The 13,223-nt window shown below is 39.0% G+C and overlaps 1 pseudogene; it reads right to left on the bottom strand.

The window, feature by feature from the left end:
- The window catches only part of LOC141372629 (nucleoside diphosphate kinase, mitochondrial-like), a 36,110-nt pseudogene extending 23,997 nt beyond the window's left edge, over nucleotides 1-12,113 (bottom strand).
- Nucleotides 12,114-13,223: the final 1,110 nt, after the last annotated feature.

Raw genomic sequence — 13,223 nt, 5'->3', positions numbered from 1 at the left:
TATAAAGATGGTGATTGCTAATTCAGAATGCAATCTCCAAAGATGAAATCAGCTCCATCAACCCAAATAGCTGTCTCAAAAATCCCTAAAATCATTTTTGTTCAAGGCTTGACATGTTGTCTTCATCAGCCCAGCCATGTGTCCATCATAAGTCCCATCAAAGAGCTGACTGTTTTCTCCACACTGTTTTGAAAGTCTAATTTAAATGTTAACCAGCCCAGCAGTAATACAATTCGGATTGTTAACAGCAACCTCCAGACTCAGAGACAGTTCAAATGACCATTATCTGGAAAAATGAGACAGAGTGAAGAGCTGTTTCTTATTATGATGCTTAATTTACAAATTAAAAGCTCCTCAAACCCTCATTTCAGAGCTAGCCCTATTTGGGGCAGTGGTGATGGATAACAAACATTATTCTAAATAATAAAATTGTTTTAAAATATAGGAAGACAAAATAATTATACTTAAATTGACAATTTTTTTCAATTCCTTAAAGCTTTCACAACTATGAAGTGATCAAAATTGTTAGGGGCATTATATTAGTCTATAAATAAACATGTGAAATAATATAATATTTACTTAATTTACTTTAAAGTTTTCCTTAGCTATCACTGCCTAGAGTTTATGCCAAGTCCATCTTTCTAGATTGTAAGAAAACATCTGCCTTTAAACATGTAGAGAAGTAGAGGTATTCAAGATTGGCATCATTAACTCTTATTAAATATTAACATACATGTATTACATATATATGTATGTATTTAAGAACTAAGATCATATGGAATGTCAAAGATTATGAATAATGATTCTTGCAGATTGCTGGTCTACAGGGGCTCAGAATTATTATCATCTGAGGAGAGTTTGTCAGACCAGTGCTTTTCAAATTTCAGGGATTGATACATTTAATTTTTGTGATAGACAGGATCTAAGGTGGCCCCCCCCAAGTCCCTTCCTCTTGGTTAACGCCCTTGAATAATTGCTTCCATTTGTGTGTGTAGCGGACCTATGATGTGCTTCTAACAGAGTGTGGTAAATCTCTCAGGGCATTTGTGATTCCGTGTATGTGATCATATTATGTGATTGTAGAACTTGTTTTGCAAGGAGATTTGTTGTCTTGCTGGCTTTAAAGAGCAAGCTGCCATGTTGTGAGCTTCCCTATGTAAAGGGTCATGTGGCAGGAAACTAAGGGTAGCCTCCAGCCAACAGCCAGCAAGAAACCCAGCCCTTAGTCCAACAAGCCCACAAGGAACTAAGTGCTGACAAAAACCAAGTGAGCAAGGACATGAGTCCTTCCCCAGTTGAATCTCATGTGAGATCCCTGCCCTGGCTGACATGTTGATTGCAGCCTTACAGATGACTCAGCCAGGCTATACACAGATCCCTGACCCACAGAAAGTGTGACAAAATAAGAGTGTGTTTTTATAAGCTGCCGAATTTGTGGCAATATCGTTACACAGCAACAGGTAATTGATATAACGAGTTATAGAGTAAATTTGGTAAGTGGCAATCTACAATTTAAAAAATGAAATAGAATAGAATAGATGAATAGAACCGAATGATGTATAAGCCTATTTCATTAAAATTTTACTTTATTTATATAGTATACATATATATATTGACAGAGGGTCACAATATAAATGTATTCATAATGTGGGTTGTAGTAAAAAAATTGACAAAAATCTTCTGGAAGAGACCTTTTGTAGTTTTAAAGGTATATATTCTCAATCTATGAACACTTTACAAGGCCTGTGAATGCTGCAGAAGCAGGAGGATAGGAGCGGCCAAGGAGAAAGTACAAGTACATCAGGAAAGGGATTTGCAAATGGCCAATGTCTGCAAATTGGGAAACCCTTTTCCAGACCAAACCTTGGTTTACCAAAGAACTAGAAACTCAGGGGGTTAAGTCAGAGAGGTTAAGACTTGCCTTGCTCACTGCCTTGCATGTGGGATCAAACACTGGAGAAGAAGAATGAGCCTTTGCTCAAGTTTACTTAAACCATAGACTCTCTTGAGTTAAAGAAGTTACACTGGTAGGGAATGTGTACGTGGTTGTGATGTGGCTAAGTGTCTGAGGGGGGATGTGTGGTGTATGTGTGTTTCCTGGTGGTTCCCATATCAGACATTGTGCTAGACACAGCCAACGAGACAGTTAAGGCATATCTCTTGTCCTTTCAGAGTTTATAGAGGAATAGATCATAATAGTTAGTCATAAACCCTAATAATCAATAAATTGGTGAAATTATTGATTATTAGAAGGCTCTTTTGAGAGTCGTGTAAAAGATTCAAAAGAACGTTGACTTTCACATTAGAAGATGTGAGGTCACATTTTAGCTCCACTTTTTGCTGGTCTTATGATCTTGGACAATGAAACCTCTGTGAGCTTCATTTTGCTCATGTATGTAATTAAGATCTGAGTTCTTTCTTCACTGAACTATGTATAGTCAGGCTTCTCCAGAGAAACAGAACCCATAGGGTATATATATATATATAAAGAAATTTATTTTAAGGAATCAACCCACATGATTATGAAGTAGGTCAAGTCTAAAATCTTCAGGGTGGGACGGCAGGCTGGAGACCCAAGGAAGAGCCAGTGCTGCAGTTTGAGTCCAAAGGATGTCTGCTGCACAAATCCCTTTTGCTCAGGGAGGGCCGATCTTTTGTTCTATTCAGGCCTTCAACTGATTGACCAAAGCCCACCCACATCATAGAGAGGAATATGCTTTATTTTAAAGTCCACTGATTTAAACGTTAATCTCATCCCAAACAACTCTCACAGAAATATCTAGAATAATATTTGGCCACATCTCTGAGTACCATGGCCCACCCAAGTTGACACATTAAAATTAACCATCACACATTCACCCCCTGTTAACATGGCCCCCATACGCATCTCCTTAAACTGAACTTCACCTCCAGATAAAGGTCATACCTCCACCTGACATGATACGACTATCCTGTGTGCAGGTGAAAACACATTAATCCTTTTTTCAGAAGAGGATGTAGAGTCGTTGGATGATGTTTACCTCTCTCCTTGATATCCCAAAACCTAATACTATAATATTGATATCCCCAAACTAAATACTATGATGTAAAGTTAACAGCACTTCAATACTATGATATAAAGTCAGCACACCTTATGTTAGATAATAAGAGTATAAGAGAGGGAAGAAAATAAAGATGTTATATATATATATGAATATATAAAATATTTATAAAATATATAAAAATATAAATATAATAAAACATATATTTATATACCACTGGCCCTTGAATGATGTGGGAGTTAGGGGTGTTAACTCCCCCACACAGTTGAAAATCCCTGTATAACTTTTGACTCCCCCAAAACTTAACTACTAATCTGGAAGCCTTACCAATAACATAAACAGTTGATTAACACATAGTTTGTATGTTCTATGTATTATATACTATATTTTTATAATAAAATAATCTAAACAAAAAAATGTACACTTACAGTTCTGCACTGTAAAAAAAATCTGCAATAAGCTGACTCATGCAGTTCAAACCCAAGGGTCCAAGGGTCAACTGTATGTGTGTGTGTGTGTGTGTGTGTGTGTGTGTGCATATAGTAGCTAGATTTTCCAGCACATGGCATATTGTTATTAAATGCTGCTTCTTCACACTGTACTTTGATCTAGGATCAGTCTCTGCTACCTAGTGTCATACGTTAACTGTGGTAAGAATTAGCCTCTGTACAAACGTGGGCATAAGAATTTGTATGTGGTATGTGCTCACACATTTTGGTAAATAATAAATTACGTGTGCAGTAATTAGGTGCCTGTTTCTTTTATATAAAAGATCATCTACTTAATTTTTTGCATTTTAGGCCAGGGCACAGAATTGTAGAATTCTTGGCAGAGGAAATCAGGGTTTTCTATTTTTAAGAGTCTAAAACTAAATTTTCAAAAATTCTGCCTGCACATAATGAAATAGGCCCAAAAGGCTGCATGGGAATTGGGCACCTATCTGAATTATTTGCCCTGAAGTGGTGGTAATGATTGTGTGTGTGTGTGTATGTGTGTGTGTGTGTGTGTGTATACATATACATATGTATGTGCATAAAATAACTCACTTTTAAATCTCCTGCAATTGATACCTGAAACTTTATGTAATTTGCTCAATGTTCAATCTAACTATATATCCACAATTTAATTGAAAATCCTGCCAACATTATGTACGTTACCCCCTGCTCTATCCTAGCTAATCTGAAAAATAAAGAAAAATATTGGACTTTGAGCATTTAATCCAGACACAGATAAAGAGCTCTACCACATACATTGCATTTATATTCTCCTTTCCACTTATAAAATGTCTTTTCCTCAGTAAGGCAAGAGATGCATGTCTATGTTAAAATTCTAGTTCTACCTTCATAATACTCTTCCTAATTCTACTCTGAGTATAATAGGTAGCAAATATTTTTTCTATTAATTAAAGTCCTTCACTTTTGGGATGAATTTTTTTGAAAGCTCTCCAAGCCTCTCGTGCTCTTTAAAAAATATCTTCTCCCATGGAAATGTTTAATTCACTACTTGATACTATAAAAATTAAAAAGTACTTACTCAAACTCGTTTATTTTGTCCTTCCTTCTCCAGTGCCCATTATTCCCCTCCTCCTAGGCTCAAGCAAATATGATGAGGGGAAGAAAAATGTCACTCATGCACCTGCACAAGAGTCTATGGAAACTCTTGCATACCAAGAAGGTTAGTCCACATTATAGCTTTCTTCCCATCCAAAATTATAATAATCAGGATGGCTAATGATTGGGAATTTAAATTCTGCTTTCTTATTTCCAATCATTATGCTAAGATCACAGAGATAAATAAACTTTTAGCAGTGTGTAGGGAAAGAAAATCTTTTCAAATTCACCAATCAAGTTATTCTAAATCCAATCTTCCTATGCCTTGCAAAATCAGCTATATCTGGTTGTTTTCACAATTTCCTGATTAAATCTGTCAATAGATTTTCTGCTGCTCATTCCGTTATTTATCCAGAGCATTAATGAACTTCTCTACTTCCTGTGGATCCATAAATATTTCTATTTTATTATCAAAAACAACCCTTAATTGGACTAAAAATAGGATTGTAGATCTATCCGCTCTGCCTAAGTAGTGAATTAACTTTTGTGGCTCCAAAGTCACCATTTATTTTTTCATCACTCACTGCTATTTATTGCATGCCTACCACACGCCAGGCACCGTTCCTGGGGCTCAGGATTAAATGGTGAAAAAGGCAAGCAGGGCCGCCGCTCCCACAGATGTTAGATTCAGTGAGAGAGATAGTTAAAAAACATGTCACCAAATAAAGCAGAAACTTCTTATGATGAAAAGTTGTACAGGAATACAGAACAGGGAAATCTGGAATGTGGTGACTAAACGGAGGCAAGGAGAAATGTGTGCCAAAGAAGAGGGGCCCAGGAAGTCCTCTTGGAAGAGCTAACATCTGAACTGCTGTCAGAATAATGAAAAGGAACTGGCCAGGCACAGATCCAGGGGAGAGATTTTTTCAGACAGCAGGAACAGCAGATGCAAAGGCTCAGAGTCAGGAAATTGGTGTGTTTGGGGACACTGAAAAAGACATGTGATTGGATCTAAGTAAACAAGTAACTGCAACTAACGTGACATTGGTAATGTTCCCACGATCTGTCTTCAATAATAATGGCTAAAATGTACTGGGCTCTCTGTATGAGCCAAAGACCAGGAACATTCATTCGTTACCTCAATCAATTAAAAAATAACCGCATAAGGAAATTAACTTTTATTATTTCCATTTTCCATTAAACTGAAGTTCAGAGAAGTGAGTGACTTGCTGAAGGCTATTTATCTAGTAAGTGGACCAACTCAAACTGAACCCAGCCCAGTTCCTTAACCAGTAAGTCACAGTGCCCACTTTACCTCTTTCCCACTAATAATTTGGACTATTTTCATCTTGATTTATGAATTACTTTTGCAAGTAGCATTTAGCCACTTTTGTTTCAGGACTACTATACACAATAATGTCAGTATCTGTGTAATACTTTACCTACTAGGTAGGAGGCAGTGATATGCTGGTAACTGCCGAGCAACTAACCCCCATCTTCCCCCAAGAAAGCCCTGATTTGTGGCATTTGTTGATTTCCATAGTGTAAATACTCCCACAATGGCCTATTTCAAGTTAACAATGAGTCATCTGCTAAATGTGCAATCGAGGAGAGATGTGCCCAATCAGCTCCTATGAGCCAGAATGAATGGGCTCCAATATACCACTGCTAGGAGATGCCCAATAAATATTCATTTGAAAGAAAGCCTACCCATAGGAAAACAGTTTGGAATCCCTTTGATGAAAGTCAGAATCACAAAGGCTAAAACCAATTGCATTTTATTACTTTCCATCTTCTAAATTTACTAGTTGGGAGAAAGGTAGGAGGCCTTTCATGGAAAAAAAAAATGGATGTCTTTTCCCCTGATTTGTGCCAGTTGAGAGTTTTATCACTGCCGCCTGAAACGTTTCGCCATTGAGTTTGCTCATCGTTGAGCACATCATCTTCTTGAATATAATGTACACAAATGGTTATTTCAAAATGAAGAGGCACAGCACCTTAGGCACCTATATAAAAGTTCAGGATGGTTTTGCTAATTGAGAATTTAGGAGACCAAGCCCCTGGATGCAGCACCTGAGGAATTGTTTTACAACATGGAAGCCATTAGACAATATGGACCTTCTATGAATGAGCGGGAATCCTTGCGGTAGGGGTGGAGAAACTGCCTTCCAAGTGCAAATTCCAATGTGGAATCACCAGATAATAATTCATGACAGAGATACAACATATGCTCTCCCGATAGAGTGGGAGTTACAGGACACAGAGAGCAAGTAAGCAGCAGAAACTCCGTGAGTTACGGCACCTCATTGCCATTATAAAACATCTTTATTGGGAGGGAAAACGCAATATTTTGGTAGAAGGAGATGAAGGAGGTAGTCTGGATTGCTCACTTATGGTAGAATGTGCAATTTTACAGCTGGGATATGCCCGTCTGCTCTGTTTTCCTTGACTCACAGCCTATCCTGAGCAGGCGTTGAGTATACACACTTTAATCCGCAAGGCAATCAAGGTGCTTAGGTAGAACCTGGGAAATGGAGAATTTTATGAAAGGGGAGCCTATATTTTCTACATGAAGTTCTCAGCACCATCCTCTCCATCTCTTTTTAAGCATTAATTTGACTTGCGCTACTTCTAGGAAGCTGTGTTAGTGGTCATTGTGTGTGCGTTCTTGAGGCAAGTGGATTGATTCCCGCCCCCCCCCCCCCCATATAAAACACTTTGTTGTTGTTGTTTTACTGTTCAAGTTTGGAAGTGGCTGCCATTTCATTTTCTCAGCAAAGTCTCAATGCTAAGAACACATCATTGGAGTCAGGTGCAGAAGCCTGGTGCCCTCGGATCCTTGAGGCTTAGAGCAAATGTCTGCTTTACTTTCCCAGTGTCAGAGAAGAGGGCAGCTTATAAAGTCATCAGGGAGTTGCAGTCAATCTGAAGTTTTAGAGCTGTAAAGAAATTGACCATGCAAATCCTTCAGTAAGTGTAGTGTGGGAGATTCCCCCCCCCCCCCAGGAGCAAGGGAAGGGAACTCATACTCTCTCCAAAAAGTTTTCAATCTAGTGTTTCTGCATTTTTTAAAATTCTTTCTCATGAAAGGATAAGTTAAAAGAGTTGAACCCTTTATCTGCTTGGCAAATCAGAATATCAGAATAACATGAGGAAGGTTGATAGCCAAAGATAGGAGTCACGGAGAATGGAGATGAAAATGCATGATATTTAGAAGTCTCTAGTCTACCTTATCATTTTCATCAAAGAGAATATAATTCCTCTATGCAAACATATGAGTGAATTCCTATATTCATTCTTTCTTAAATCTCCTGCTTGTTTTGTTTAAATGTTCCTTTAAAATATTTTGAATCTCAATCATATGTTGAGGGGTTTTTGAAAGCTGAGAGGTCATCAATTTCATGATTTCAGTGATATGACTCTGGAATGTCATTATTTTCCTCTTATAAATTTGATCACTAAAAAATCCCATAAAATGGTCATGGTGATTCCCTGTAAGGTAGTCTCCTAACATCTAAGTTTAGAAAGGAATGTTTCAAGGGGTACTTTATGTTGATACACATTGCTGTGAAGTCTTCTTTATTTGTTATTGTCTTTTAGAAAGCATGAAAATGTTTTTTCTATTTGGAGTTGTTTTCAGGAAATATGGACTCTTGTCTCTCTCGATACCTCCTGGCTACACTCACTTTCTATGCTATTTGTGTATCTACATTATTCATGCTTACAAACCCAGCTGTAAAATAAAAATAGAGTGAATGAATGAGTTCTAAGGATCAACATAAAAATACGGCCTGAACTCCAGCCAAACCTTGACTCTAACTTACTTTACCTAGTTCAACCCTTCCTTATCTCATCCAGAAATTCTGTTAGTCAAACTACTTCTCTTCTGAAAACCTGCTCAGCTGAAATTAGGTTTGATGCCCAGGACTTTTCTTAATTAAAATGATAAAATCTATAATATTCCATGTGTTCTGTATATATCCCCAGATTCCCTGTAAGACCTGGAAAGTTTTCATATCAATCAAAAATGAAGAAAAGTACCTTGTTCTGTTTCTCCATTTTTGAAATTCAGCCCCCTTTATTTTTATTTACTCACCGGTCGGGAAACGTTGTGTGGCTTTCTTTGAAGCCCTGAAAAAATTAATACGGAATGGCCCCAACTTCACTATGCTAATATTCTGGGAGGCACCGTCCTCAGAGACCATCTTAGGCTGGCAGCTGCTGTTTCTGATGCTGGTAAATTGAAAAGCAAAATACCACCGACACAGCGAAAAAGCATGGTCAACTTTACATCAGACTTCATTGTTCCTGCTGTAATGCGCTGCTTTCCACACATAATAGTGACTGAGCTGGGTGATCCTTTTCACTTAGGGGAAAAAACGTTTCTAAACTCATTTTGTCAGCTCCAGAGTTTCCTATGTCTAAAACAAAGAATTATATATGTGACAGGGCTCAACACTGGGACTAAGAGATCGCCTAAACCTGGAATGAAAAACATATAGTTTTCTGGCAATTTGAGCCCTTTGTAAATTTTCCTCTCAAGCTGATTCACATGGCTGAGTAGAAAAATGTGTATTCCTCATTGAACTCCAACCGGCAGCTTCCTAGCTTTCTGCCGTCAGTTGTAGTGAAATCATTGTCAATTAATCAACTGGAAGAGCAAACACCTGCCCAATTTATTATTATTTTTTACAAGTAATTAGGGGGTCCAATAAAGCAGCAGGAGTAGATACATTTTCAGGTAAAAGCGTATGTCAAAACCTGCATGTTTCTAAGCAATCCCACAGCAGAGAGAAAGAGAGACAGAGACAGAGACAGAGATATATATATATATATATATATATATTTCTTTTGACAACAAACAACCACAAACAAATTCTGAAATGTGGAACAAAAAGGCTTGTCAAGCAACGATCTTTATTGCCTAGGATCCCAGCACCTGTGAGTATATTTAAGAGCATTACGTGTGACAGATCTATGTAGGTCACAGTTGTGGAGGTAGCACAGGTACCGTTGGCCGGGGTACAGACAATGAGCTTGTATCCACCGGTTTTATGTATATTTTGTAAGCAAGACAACAGAGACAGACGGAATTTTGTCTCTTCTCCAGAGAGAGGGAGAGGGAGAGAGAGAGAGAGGGAGACAGAGAGACAGAGGGAGAGACACAGAGAGAGAGAGCAGGAGAGAGGGAGAGAGAGAGAGAGAGAGAGAGAGCGAAAAGCAGCCGGGTGGCAGAAGCCCATGTACACTTGCACAAAACAGGTGGTGTTCTAGTTAGGATGCCATATTTGCTATTTAGGGTTCTTGTGATCTCTGGAAGATGGGTAAGCTATAGGGTGCGTAGGATGAATCTACACAAAGCATCCCTAGCGCTCCAAGCCTACAGGCTCCGAGCGACCTGGCACTCCACATACCGAGATGGGTTATCTCAGCAAGCCTGCGACAGAGTCTCTGTGAAATTTGGGTTACCACATTTAGCTGTGGGATTACAGCACATAATACCACAGATAGGAGATAATGCCTGAGGCGTGCGGCTGTGGCGATGTAAGCCTCGTAAGGCTAATTATGGCAGATTTGGGGGTTGGGGCAGATAGAGGGGAGGCAGGACGTGGAGTGGGTAATATAGCGTGGCTTGTGGCTCGTTAGTGGCTGTCATGGCATGCTTGCCCCCACAGCCTGGTACTCCACCTACCCTGACAACCCAAACAAAGCTATAAAATGTCATTCTGTGCTTCCATCCTTTCTGGGGCAGACAGCAATAAATCAGAATTTATTTTTCTCAATAGGAGTCCAACAGCACATAAAAAGAGCAGAATTTATTTTTATTTTTTCTCTTACTTTTCACTGTCTTTTTGGAGGCTGAAGTGATAGGTTAACATTTTCTCTCTGATGGCACTGTATGAATTTTTTCTTTAATGATTCGTGTTCGCTGCGTCCAGTGGCCAGAAGCTCTCAAGATATTTGTGAAACAAGTTGTCATCTCATGGTACCTCACCAAAACTTTCTTTTTTCACATTTTTTTGTTAGTGAGCTTTATTTCTCACTGTATTTCTGTTGAATAATCTCCCCAACACTTGGACAAGTCCTGGACAAATCTGGTAGAGTTCAGAATAAAACTGAACTGTGGTGGGTGATAATTCTTGCTAGTCCAGCTATCTCGAATTTTGAACCTGTTCACATTTCCCGTATCTCAACATTTCCTTCTGATTGACAAAGACCATTCAAATGCTCTATCAACTCACAAAAGCCATTACCTCGTCTCAATTTTCTCAAAAGGAAACAATGCTTCTCATTATCTATGCTCTACTCTTATAACAGTTGTTAGGAAGCTCAAATGTAAAAGGTGTTTCTCCCATAATTGAAGTACTTCCAATGTACAACTGTATTGTACTCTCTCCTCCCTTTCTTCTAGGTGCAACTCTTCTTGATCTTGGAAAAAGGCACAATGAGATTTGGAACATCTGAAAGACCTAAGTTGTCCAGAAAGTCTTAAGATATATTCTGAAAAATACTAGATATGGTACTTATTAGTGCTATTCATGGGTTATTTTAGGATCTCTGCATTTTGGGCACATATTAAGATTATTATTTCCTGGGCGCCTGGGTGGCTCAGTTAGTTAAGCGACTGCGTTCGGCTCAGGTCATGATCCTGGAGTCCCGGGATCGAGTCCCGCATTGGGCTCCCTGCTCAGCGGGGAGTCTGCTTCGCCCTCTGACCCTCTTCCCTCTCGTGCTCTCTCTCTCTCTCTCTATCTCATTCTCTCTCTCAAATACATAAATAAAATCTAAAAAAAAAAAAGATTATTATTTCCTGCCCCCTTGTGTTTGCACAGAGCCATCTGATTAGTTCTGCACAATTAATCATGATCAGAAGGGCTGCGAGTCACCTCTGATCCAGGGCATTTAATGGTTGATATATGTAGGAGATTTTTCAGAGCTTTCTTTTTTTCCTCTAGCATGGCAACTGGCCCACTTCATATGCTAGCTCTTCCTTCAGGTTTGGTCCATGAGTAACTGTGATGAACACAACACTCCTGCTGATCCCTAAGGACATGCTGGGCATGGACCATAAGCAGGAAGTCAATGTGTGTTGAAATAAACCATTGAGATTGGGAAGGCTCTTTGTTACCTCAGCCTAACCTAGCCTATCCGGACTGTTAAACTAGTTCCTGGGACTGCAGTACATGTGGTGTGCAACGAAGGGGTGCCAGGTGAAACAAGTTTGGGAAAAGCTAGTTTGAACAAGATGATATAGGTTACCTAGGCTGTTTCAGATTCATTAATGGCCCGTGAATCTTCCTAAGCCTATTGTAAAGAAATGAAAGCATCCCAATACAGTACTTTCTATTTGAGGATCATCCCAAAGGACTCACGTGCCAAAGAATGCATGCCAACTCTCCGCCACCTCAGTCAGCCTTTGTCCTTCTGTGACGGCATCGGGACAGTCTTCCTCGCTCCTTGGTAACGCTAGCTCATGGCATGGTGCTGGTTTCACTGCAGTTCCACGTTCCCTGTAATCCATTTGCTTGAGGAAATCTATAAATTCATTCTCCTTTTGAATGTTAGCTAATTTCAAAGGCAAGTGTATAATATTTTGCACGTGGAGGAGAGAGCGGTGCTATTCTCTAGAAGGTGAAATATATATATATATATATTTAAAACACATAGACTTTGATATTTTTCTGGCTCACTAATTTCTTTTCTTTTTCCGATTAAAAAATACACCTCGTTTATGAGAAAAAAATATATTACCATACATGCTACAAATAGAAGCCAACACCCCAAAGAAAGTAACTGCTGCTAAAAGCTGGCTAATTGAAATGTAATTCATTAGTTTCAAACAGAAGTGGCTCTGCGTGTGCATGTGCGCAAGCGCGCGCGCACACACACGATTACACACACATGTCGAATTTTGGCCTCATAACCCTTTCCAAGGTTGCATTTATGCTTCTTTATCTGGCAGTGTTTTTGCTGCACTTGAGAAACTGGAAAAATCTATTGTATTGAAAACTAAAGGTGGCCACTCACACACAAAGTCTGACTATGTTTTTTTCCGCGACTATTTTCTGCTGGGGGATGATTGTATAGACGCCAGCCTAACAAAGCATTCTGTCTGTCAGGGGTGTGCTGAATTTGGAGAGAGTGATCAGAACTTAATTCTCAAAATGTTACTCTGATGCAAATCGAGGGCAGTCTATTTCAAGAGACTCTAGTTTCTTTATTCAAAGTCACCCTGCATTTCTGGAGCTAATTTGGTCTGAAAAGTAACCAGTTAGGTGAAGAACCAAAGTGTTTCCAAGCCTCAGGCTGCAGGTGGCTGAGATAAAAGTAAATCCCAAGCTGTTAGAAGAAGAAAAGGAAGTGGAGGAGGAGGGAAAAAGTAAAATAAAGAGAGAAAAAAAGGAAATGAAAAGGAAGAAGGAAGAAAGGAAGGAAGGATGGAAGACAAGAAGCATGGAAGGAAAGTAATTCTGCTCCTGCGCTCATTTACTTTCTGAATTGACACACGAGCAGCCCAGATCTTATCAGATAATACACACATTTAGAAATCCGTCTGCACGTGTCTATGTTCCTACAGCCCATTCTGCCTAGCTAAAACAACATCTTTTTTTTTTCCCCGAAAAATCTGTTT

Source organism: Callorhinus ursinus, unplaced genomic scaffold (genome assembly GCF_003265705.2).
Source record: "Callorhinus ursinus isolate GAN/ISIS: 27379988/994484 unplaced genomic scaffold, GSC_fseal_2.0 scaffold1, whole genome shotgun sequence".
NCBI classification, from domain to species: domain Eukaryota; kingdom Metazoa; phylum Chordata; class Mammalia; order Carnivora; family Otariidae; genus Callorhinus; species Callorhinus ursinus.
Note: the sequence above shows the minus strand (reverse complement) of the source record. Positions and strands in the feature narration are given on the sequence as shown.